The sequence below is a fragment of the Marmota flaviventris genome, chromosome 4 (assembly GCF_047511675.1).
Source record: "Marmota flaviventris isolate mMarFla1 chromosome 4, mMarFla1.hap1, whole genome shotgun sequence".
NCBI lineage: Eukaryota > Metazoa > Chordata > Mammalia > Rodentia > Sciuridae > Marmota > Marmota flaviventris.
Window position 1 is genome coordinate 73,997,048 of NC_092501.1, and position 11,862 is coordinate 74,008,909.

Genomic DNA, 11,862 nt, shown 5'->3' on the forward strand with positions numbered 1-11,862 from the left:
ACACTTCCAAGAACAGAAGTTTCATGTGGACTCTTGAAATCATCCCAGACAGAAAAAATGGCTTCCTTTGTTGCAAAGCTATGGCCAGTTCACAATCTCTCTTCTTGTGTATTATACTTTCTTTCCTTTCCTGTCTCAAACACGGTATCCCTCACTCTCATTTTCCTAGGATTATATTCCCAATAAAATGTGAACACAAATTTTTTTCCCTCTACTTTCTGAAACACTGAGGCAGACAGGGCCTTAGAGATGACCTCAGAGTGAAATCCCAAACTTACAACCACCCCACAGTAGGACTTAGCCTACAAACATATTTATCCTAAAAGAGCTTTAAATTAAATTATTTGCTGTTACTTAACAATTGGAAGAATCCTACAAAATCTTGATTTCCTAATTGTCTATTATAACTGAGGGCAGAATTATAACTGGTGCAGAATTGTGGCTGGCACAACGTCCACCATCTGTCTATATCTGCTGACTTCCAAACCCAGGCTGAATATCAGTAGACATTTATATTCATACTCAACCAGTTCCTGCTCATAGTGAACTTATTTCTTATACAAATATCTCTGTCAGATGTGGAATAAATAGAAACAGACTGGGAGTGATAACGTAGTTCATGAGAAATAGGGAGCTAGGTTCAGTGTCACGCACCTGTAATCCCAGTGACTCAGGAGCCTGAAGCAGGAGGATTGCAATCTCGAGGATAACCTCAGCAACTTAGTGAGATCCTGTCTTAAAAATAAAGGATAAAAAGAGTCAGGGATGTAGCTCAGTGGTAAAGTGCCCCAGTACCAAAAAGAAAAAGAGGATGGGAGAAAGAAAGAGGAGAAAGCATATTGACTTACGGAAGTGAGGCTCTGCCTGGGTATAGGATATGTGAATAAACATCACACCCACTTTACTGGGTTGTATTAACTGACTTGCTCCTATGAGCATTTGCACTGTCATGTCATACAGAGAGAGCACTGACTTCCTCATGGGCCCAAGAGGATTCTGAGACCTGGGTAGGGTGAGAAACCGTTCCAAGTTCTCACAGTTAATCATCAGGGTGCTCCTTTTTGCCCTATCCACCATGGCATAGGTCAGTAGCCACTTACAGGCATTTCTCTTTCTCCAGTTGACACCTACAAGGAAGAATAGTTTGAAAATACATAAAAACATGCAGGCTGTTGACTCTGTCATAAATTACTGGGTTGATCAGTATCTGTTAGAATTTCTTGAGGCCAAAGGTTGTAGAGGCTCAAACATATTGTCAAGGAAGGAGGAAAGGAATGGAAGGCCATGGATACCCTGCTCTAAGAAGACAAACCTTATGACAGCTGCCTTCCTGATGCTCCAGCCTGATGGCACTTAGTTAGCATCAGGGAAACAGCATCAGCTATAAAAGGAACACAGGCTTTGAATTAGCAGATCTGGGTTCAAACTCTTCCTCTTTCCTCACAACTTGAAAACCTGAGTGGGTTTCTCCATTCTCCTATACCTCTATCACTCCATGTCTTAGTCCATTTTCTGCTGCTATAACCAAAAGCATGGCGTCAGCCATCTGATGAGGGTCTTCTTCCATCGTCACATAGCACAGGACAACAACTGTTGAGACAGGAAAGCTCACTTTGTAGCAAAGCCATTACTGCAATAGTCCATTCATGAGGGCTCTTCCAAAGTCCCCACCTCACAACACTGCCCCATTAGGGACCAAGCTTCTAACACCAAATTTAAGGGAAGCCAGATATGGTGACACACACCTGTAATCCCAGTGACTCAGGAGGCTAAAGTAGGAGGATTACAAATTTGAAAACAGCCTCAGCAACTTAGTGAGACCCCAATTCAAAATAAAAAATCAAAAAGGCTAGGGATGTAGCTCAGTGCTCAGGGGTAGAGCACCCCGAGGTTCAATTCTCTGTACCCCCCACCCACATACACAATTAGGGGGAAGCATTCCAACCATGTCACCTTACCAGAAAAAAAGGGAGCAAGAATGCCTATTTTGTAACATTACAGTGAAAATCCAAAGAGTCAATGTATGCAAGCAGTGACAAGGACCTGATGTCTTGGTGCTTGCTCCACTCCAATCCCTCAGGTAGTTCTGGAAGGCAGTACTCACGATGAGACAAGAAGGCTGCTGGTCTCCCTGGCTCAGGTGGCTCTATGAGGAGAGAGAATCGGAGCCAGGGCTGCCAGACGTACTAGTGGATACATGACTTCTGCTGCCTGAGACCCCTGGGGGCCTCCATCACTATATTGAATTTCTTAGAAACTCCAGCCCTCACAAGATGCAGAAACAGAAGGGGTAATACCTGGCACAGCAGGTGGTGGGGGTGGGGGCCAGGCCTGATGACTGGTGGCTGGGCTGATGAATTGAGCCAAACAATTTTTTCAACATCTTGAATACTAACTACCTGTCCCCGGAAACTTATTTTCCTATCACTATATTCAAAAGAAGAAGACATCAGCTTCACAAAAAAATGAAGTCTTTGAAGCAAACCCAAAGTCAGGGACGTAGCCAGCTTTTGGGTTTACAATTGTGCTAAGCTGTAAACATATGATCCTTTACCAAATACCCTTTAATCTGGTTGGCAAACAAGAAACGCTGAGCCTCCAGAAAAATGTCAGGGCCTTCCTTTCCTCTGAGAGAAAAATCTAGTTTTGTTTCTCAGGTTTCTTAGTGGTTAATCCTGGACATGTTTACTTTGCTCCACTGCTTTGCACCAGTGTTTTATCTGTTGTTTTTATTCTACCTTGGATAAGCTTCAAATTTCCTTACAGAAAATTTAAAAAAAAATTATTCACCAGTGGTCTTGACAGCTTTGAGCATCTTCTTTTGACCTGCTATCCAGTGTAGATATGGCTCATGGCATCCCGAGATGGCCCAGGAACCTGCACTTCTGACATTCCTGTTGTTATAGAGGCTCTCTTTTCTACCTCTGCTCTTTCCCTAGAACTACAGGATCTCTACTCATTGCTACCAAAACACCTTCTGTTTCATCTTTCAGCAGATTAAAAATCATTTTGTCTTACTGCTGTATAGAAGTAAGTGGAAATATTGATTAGGCAGAAATTGATACATGAATGGAGAGGGTTTCCATCTTTCTAGCTTCTGAAGAATGGAAAGGCTGTCAGTATACCTGGCATAGTCTGAATCCTTAAATCCAGAAGCTGATTCATCTCTAGTCTTATCACTTGAGTAAAAAACTTTCCTTTTGCCTATGCTCATTTGAGTTTGGTTTTTAAGACAGTAGACAGAATCCTGACAAATGTAGAAACTGGTCCCGCCATAGAACATTTCAAAGATCAGTCACAATTTAAAACTGCCAGGGAAGGTGAACCTTCAGAGAGGATGGCTCTTGCTTGACTGGGAACTTGGCCATACTGGGAACTTGGCCATACTTCACATACTGAATGTTTCTTCATCTCTCCCTTCATACCTTTTTGTCACCAGAAAGCTGGTCTTTATGGAAGGAATCCCTGGGAAGGAAGGTGCATGAATGTGGGGATGGGATCGAAATTGCATGTTTGGGACAGGGAAGGGACCCAGAAGGAAAGTTTAAAGAATATGCAAAGGTGGAGGTCAATACATAGATGTAAGCAAGTTCTCATTGCTAGTCTGTGAGGTCAAAAGCTCTTCTGGCTTTTGAGGAGGCACAGTTGGGTAGGAGGTTTAAGAGAAGCAATAACGGTTTGGAAAGACTCCACAAAAGGATGGGAGAGGAGAAATCAGTTTGAAGACCAGTGAGTGGGAGCCTCCTGATACACTGCTGCAGCATCTGCCCAAAAGCTGCATGACTCCACAGAGCTGCTTCCTGCAGCAGGATAGGAAAGAGCACTTGGTCCACACGTAGGATAGTGCATGGGCAGTGCAAGGTGGGGTGCTCAGAAGCTCATGCTCCTTTTACCTATGCTTATTTGTGTTTGTTTTCTAAGCTGGTTGACAGAATCCTAACAAATGTAGAAACTGGTTCTGCTGTAGAATATTGCAAGGATTAGCCACTACAATGTAACCCTGCAGGGGAGGTGGACCTTCAGGGAGTATGGCTCTTGCCTGACTGGGAACTTGGCCATCCTCACATATTTCAGTCCTTCAGTCAGGCAAAAGGACACTTCTCACCACAGCAACCCAAATTCTCCAAAACCACAATTTAGCAGACATTAGGGTATGCCCCAAGCACAGTGGGAAAATGTGCCATGACCATTCTTATCTGGCTGAATAGACATCCAGGAACATTGCCCATTATGCAAACTTCATTTTAAAGTCTGGTTTCCAACAGCCATCTTAAAACAGTTCATTAAATTTTAACAGTGGAAGGCATGTACTTTTCCATGGTTAATCAAGTGTTAGGAGGATGCAGCTTCTACTGACAACCAAGGCTCATTCTAGGAGGTTAAGGAGTCCAACATCTGTCCACAAAGAACTCCTAAATATTCTTTGTTACAATCAGAGCAAGGAAAACCTGGTTTATAAGGAACTTTGTACTCACTCCTTCTCACCTGTCAGTTTCTAAAATGTTCACAATAACCCTGGGAGGTAAGCCAGCTGGTGCTTAGGTTTCTATACTTCAGACAATGTCCTGACATCCATCCACTCACATTCTTTTTTCCCATTTTTTTTTATTTATATATTTTTTTTAATTTTTTATTGTTGGCTGTTCAAAACATTACATAGTTCTTGATATATCATATTTCACACTTTGATTCAAGTGGGTTATGAGCTCCCATTTTTACCCCATATACAGATTGCAGAATTACATCAGTTACACATCCATTGATTTACATATTGCCATACTAGTGTCTGTTGTGTTCTGCTGCCTTTCCTATCCTCTACTATCCCCCCTCCCCTCCCCTCCCCTCCCCTCCCCTCTTCTCTCTCTGCCCCCTCTACTGACATTCATTTGTCCCCCTTGTATTATTTTTCCCTTTCCCCTCACTTCCTCTTGTATGTACTTTTGTATAACTCTGAGGGTCTCCTTCCATTTCCATGCAATTTATATAGAACATTAAGATACATTTTGACTTAATCACAATGGAATGGAATGCAATTTGCTGGAATTCACATCCCCAAACCTTCTATCTCCCCTCCATCCTTCACCCTGTTCCTCCTCTCCCATAACTGTAGTGACCTTTCTGCAATTTATAAGTTATTTTGTTGAATTAGTGCTCCTGTGTATACTCAATGTTGGGATTTACTGTGGTATATTCCTGTATGTACATATGAAAATTCTGTCAGACTCATTCCACTGATCTTCCCTTATCCTGTCCCTCCTTCCTCACTCTCCACCTGTCTACTCTGCTGATTTCTCCTTTATTTTGAATTTCCTCTCCCTTTTTTTCCCCTTTCTCTCATTCTTACTCCCCCATCCCCCTGACCCCCATTTTGGATTAAATTCCTTGTTTCAGAGAAAACATTTGACTTTTGACTTTTTGGGACTGGCGTATTTCATTTAGCATGATAGTCTCCACTTCCATTCATTTACTACCAAATGCCATATTTTCATTCTTCTTTATGACTAAGTCCATAAAGAAGAATGTATGTATGTGTATATATATATATATATATATATATATATATATATATATATATATATATCATATTTTCTTTATCCATTCATCAAGGATATAGGCCTGAAGTTTTCTTTCCTTGGGATGTCTTTGAGTGGTGGGTATCAGGATGATAGTGGCTTCATAGAATGAATTTGAAAGAGTTCTCTTCTTTGCTATTTCATGGAATAGTTTCAGGAGGATTAGTATTAGTTCATTTTAAAGGTCTTGTAAAACTTGGTTGAAAATCCATCCAGTCCTGGGCTTTTCTTTGTTGGAAGATTTTTGATGGCTACTTCAATTTCATTGCTTGATCTTTTATCTAGTTCATTCTTTAAAAAAAATAATTTTAATTAGTTATACGTAACAGTAGAATGCACTATGATACATCACACATAAATGGAGTATAATTTTTCTGGTTGTACATGATATAGAATTCTTCCTACTCCTATATCCCTTCCCCTCCTTTAACTCCCCTCTACTTAATCTCAAGTAACTCTATTCTTCCCTAGACCCATCACCATTATTGTGAGTTAGCATCTGCACATCAGAAAAAATATTTGGCCTTTGGATTTTTGGAATCGTCTTGTTTCACTTAGCATGATATTCTCCAACTCCATCCATTTGCCAGCAAATGCCACAATTTCATTCTTTTTTAATGCTGAGTAATAGTTCATTGTGTAGATATACCACTTTTTCTTTATCCATTCATCTGTTGAAGGGCAGGTAGGTTGGTTCCATAGTTTAGCTATTGTGAGTTGAGCATTAAACATTGATGTGGCTGCGTCACTGTAATATGCTGATTTTAAGTCCTTTGGGTATGTACCGAGGAATGGCATAGGTGGATAAAATGATGGTTCCATTCCAAGTTTTTTGAAGTATCTCCATACCACTTTCCTTAGTGTTAGCACCAATTTCCAGTCCCACCAGCAATGTATAAGTGTACCTTTTCCCTCACATCCTTGCCAGCATTTATTGTTGCTTGTATTCTTAATAACTGCCATTCTGACTGGAGTGAGATAAAATCTGAGACTAATTTCGATTTGCATTTCTCTAATTGCTAGAGATGTTGGATATTTTTTTCATATATTTGTTGACCGATTGTATTTTTTCTTCTGTGGAAGTATCTGTTCAGTTCCTTACCTCATTTATTGATTGGGTTATTTGTTTTTTGGGTTTTTTTTTTGTGTGTGTGTGTTGAGTTTTTTGAGTTCTTTATATATCCTGGAGATTAATGCTCTATCTGAGGTGCATGTGGTAAAAATTTTCTCCCATTCTGTAGGGTCTCTCTTCACATTATTCTTTCCTTTGATGAAAAGAATATTTTTAGTTTTAATCCATCCCATTTATTGATTCTTGATTTTACTTCTTGCACTTTAGGGGTCTGGTTAAGGAAGTCAGATCCTAGGCTGGCATGATAGAGATTTGGGCCTATTTTTTTTTTTCTAGGAGGCACAGGGTATCTGTTCTAGTGCCTAAGTCTTTAATCCACTTTGAGTTGAGTTTCATGCAGGGTGAGAGATAGGAGTTTAATTTCATTTTGTTACATATGGATTTCCAGTTTTCCCAGCACTATTTTTTGAATAGGCTATCTTTTCTCCAGTGAATGTTTTTGGTGCCTTTGTCTAGTATGAGATAGCTGTATTTGTGTGGGTTTTTCTCTGTGTCTTTTATTCTGTACCATTGGTCTATGTGTCTGTTTTGGTGCCAATATCATGCCTCTTTTATTACTGTGGCTCAGTAGTATAGTTTAAGGTCTGGTATTGTAATGCCTCCCACTTCACTGTTCTTGCTAAGGATTGCTTTGGCTATTCTGGGTCTCTTATTTTTCCAAATGAATTTAATGATTGCTTTTTCTAGTTTTATGAAGAATGTCATTGGGATTTTAATAGGAATTGCATTAAATCTATATGATGCTTTTGGTAGTATGGGCATTTTGACTATATTAATTCTGCCTGTCCAGGAGCATCATTACTTTATATTTATCTGTTTTATTTTTTTAGTTGTAGATGGACACAATACCTTTATTTTGTTTATTTATTATTTATTTATTTTTATATGATGCTAAGTAAGGATCATACCCAGTGCCTCACACATACTAGGTGAGCACTCTACCACTGAGCCACAACCCCAGCCCAATACTGATCTGTTTAAGTTTTCTGTATACTCATGGTTCAATTTGGGTATGTCATATCTCTAGGATTTTGTCAGTCAATATCTTTAAGATTTTCTACGTTATTAGAGTATAAATTTTCAAAATAGTTTCTGATGATCCTCTTGATTTCAGTAGTGTTTGTGGTTTTTCACCTTTAATTTTGTTAATTTGAGTGTTCTCTCTCTCTCTCTCTCTCTTGTATTTTTATTTTTTGGCTAGTTTGGTTAGTGTTTATCAATCTTGTTTATCCATTCAAAAACCAATTCTGTGTTTCATTGATTTTTTTTTGCATTTTTTAAAAACTCAATTACATTTATTTTGGCTGCAAGTTTAATTATTTCCTGTCTTCTACTGATTTTGTGTTGGTTTGTTCCTTTTCTAGGGCCTGTGTAATGTTAGATTATTTATTTGCTATCTTTCTATTTTTTATGTATGAATTCAGTGCTATAAACTTTCCTGTTAGACCTGCCTTCACACTGTCCCAGAGATTTTTGATATCTTTTATCACTATTCTTAGTTGTTTCTAACATTAAAGTATTTCCTATGGGTGCAGCTGCTGAATTGGGCAGGTTGGTTCATAGACAATAAAGACGTTCATTTTATACAAGATAGTGTTTATTTTACTAATAATATGGAAGCAAGGGCTAAAACAAAGTGGTAGGTGAGAGAGAAATGGAAGAAAATACATCATCAGATTGGAGGAAACACCAACACCTGAAATCATATAGCTGGGAAGTTCTGGGGCAGTTCCCAGACATCCAGACTGGGAAGTTCAGCACAGAGTATCCTCTCCATGCTCTCAAATACAAGAAAGCTCTGTTGTAACAAACTGCGTGACCTAGAGATGCCATGATGGATACTTCATCCCCTCAAGGACTGGACAGATCCCCAAAGGGAGGGATTGAAGCCTTGAGATAAGTGAATGACTCAGCTCTTGTGAGTGAGCTGAACTATGGAGAAGTCAGCATTCTTTCTTTAGATGTTCCATCATGATGTCAGAGGTCATGGCAGGCACATATACAGGGAAGATCTCTAATATTTTCCTTAGCCCTTTTTTCTAAGAAGTTTTTTTTTAATTTCTCCCCTAATTTCTTCTGTTAGGCAAGTGCCCTACCACTGAGCTACAACCCCAGCCCCATTGATTTATTTTTTTTAAACATTTTTAATTGTAGAGGGACATAATACCTTTATTTTATTCATTTTTTAAAATTTTTTATGAGGATCAACCAAGTGCTTCACACATGCTACGCAAGCACTCTACCACTGAGGCACAACCCAATCCCTATCATTGATTTCTAATTTCATTCCATTATGATCTGAATGAATACAAGGTATTATCTCTATTTTTTGGATTTGCTAAAATTTCCTTTGTGACCTAAAATGTGGTCTATTTTAGAAAACGTTCCATGTGCTGCTGAGAAGAAAGTGAATTCAGTTATTAATGGATAAAATATTCTATAGTGCCGCAGTCCGGCTGCAGCAAAATAACCGGGGGGTGACGAGCAACTTGTGTACATTGATACAGCAGGAGTGGAAGCCGTTTATTGTAGAACCGGAGCGGTATATATACATTCCACACAGCTTATCTTAATTAACATAAACTCGATACAGCAGTCAACCAATAAGGAATCTCCACACTTAATGGTTCGCTGGTGTTACTTCATAAACCACTCCCTCTGGCAAAATGCCAGGCGCCATCCAGACTTGTTTACAGACTCTAACATTTGCTAGGCGCCATCCTGACTTGTTTACAGACTCTAACACTATAGATGTTTGTTAGGTTCATATTATTAACTGTATTTTTAGTTCTGTAGAATCTTTACTAAGTTTAGTTCTGGATGATCTATGGTGGTGATGGAAGTGTGTTAAAGTTACCTAGTATTATTGTGGTCTATTTGAGTCTCAATATAGAGAAGGGTTTGTTATTTTATATATAAATGCACCATTGTTTGGGGGCATAAATATTTAGAATCATGTTTTTTATTGTTGTATGATTTTTTAAGTGGTATAAAGTGGCTCTCTTTGTACCTACCTCTGAGAAGAGAATAGCAAGTGTAATTGACTTTCCATATCTATGAATCTGTTCCTTCTCCCTTTCCCACGCTTCACATGATAGACCTTCTTAGGACCACATTCATACAACAGCTTCTTGGGAGTTTTATATAACTCTGTGGATCCACAGACCAGGACAAACAGTGGTTTTGTCTACATGCCCAGCTTTTCCATGCTGAGCTTCACAGCCCAGACTACTGCGACCCCACTGGGACACTACTTCCTATAGAGGCTTGTCTGCAAAACAAGCAGATACCTAGGAGGTTTTCTCTACTTTGTTTTTTAACTATAAGGATATTAAATTCACTGGCATGACACTCACCACCTTGAAAGTTCATTTTTCTTTCTTTCTTTTGTGTGTGTGTGGTACCTTGTGATTGAACACAGAACCTTGTTCTTGCATAGAAAGCATTTTAACACAGAGCAACATTTCTTGAAAGTCCACTTCAAAGGAGAGTAATGGGTCATTTTCTCTCTTGCTAGATTGAGGCAGAGATGACATGGCAAATGCCCTCAGAAGACAGCAGTAATTTCAGTGGAGGAAAAGGCTGGAAATAGTTTTACAGAGCCCTGGGACAAGGGGTCACTTCTCCACAGGCATGACGAGCTAGTCAGGCAGAACACGGAATAAACATGGAATAGAGTGGACGCTGCACATACTACCTGTGACAGACAACCCTGCCTGTGATTATTTTGGGATAGACTGGTAGCTCTATGGAGATCCAGATTCTGGTCCAAACAAAAGTCTTGTGGTGAAACCTAGTAAATAAAGAATTTATCAACAACACACTTGCAGTAACAACTCTTGCCTCTCATTTGCATCACACTTTACAGATTCTTCCAACACTTCAGCTTATATGGTCTAATTTAAATCACACTGCAGGCCTTCTGGTGGGAGTCCTCATGGTTCTCCTATTGTTCAGCTGCAGTAGCACCATTATTACTCCCACTCATAGGACACACGTTGTGCCTTGGAAACTGTGTGAGCACTTTTATCATTTATTCCATACATACAATCGTGTGTCCCTTGGTGACAGGATAAGTGCTGAGAAATGTATTGTTAGGCAATTTTGTCATTGCAAGTACCACAAAGAATGTACCTGCAATAAACCTAGATGGGATAGGTCTATCATGCAAAATAACCTATTTATTTATTTATTTATTGGTACCACGGATAGAATCCAGAGGTGCTTTACTACTGAGTCACACTCTAGCCCTTTAAAAAAAATTGTAATTGTAAATGGACAGAATGCCTTTGTTTGTTTATTTTTATGTGGTACTAAGGATTGAACCCAGTGACAAGTGCTCTGCCACTGAGCTACAGCCCCAATGTGCCAACCCTTTTTTATTTCTTATTTTGAGAAACAGACTCACTAAATTGCTCAAGGCCTCACTAAATTGCTGAGGCTGGCCTCAAACTTAAGATCCTCTTGCCTCAGTCTCCTGAGCTGCTAGGATTACAGGCATGCACCGCTGTGCCCAGCTCAACATGACCTCTTGATGGGACCAAGAGACTCAGCAAGAGTGGGTAGCTCAGAGGTAGAGCACTTGCCTAGCATGTGCAAGGCCATGGGTTCAATCCTGAGCACCACAGGGAAAAAGAGATAGAGAGAGACAGAGACAGACTCAGTAAACTTGAGCTGTATGAGGCTGCTGCCTGCATAATGGCATATAGTTTAACAAAGCTTTTCTAAATAAGTAGGAGTACAGTCTACAATAATGAAATAATGACAAAAGGTATAGCATAGTAAATACATAAACAATAACAATTATCATTCTCAATATTACCATTCTCAAGTATTATGCACTATCCATATTTGTATGTCTGATTTTGTTTTTGAGGTACTAGGAATTGAACCCAGGGCTACACAACCCCCAACCCTGTAAGTGCTATACTTTAATACTGTTATAGTTAAAGCTTCGTCCCAGGGTTTCATAAACTGACTTCCAGACCACTCACGTATAATCGAATCAAGCCTTTACTGAAGCACACCCGGTGGCGGCTGACCAGAACATAAAGCTGTTCCCCTGATCAGCCCCGAACAATTGCAAGAGCACTCCTTATAAGCCTGAAAACCGCAAAAGGGATGTTCAGGGGGTCTAGCCAATGCAAGCAAGCCAGG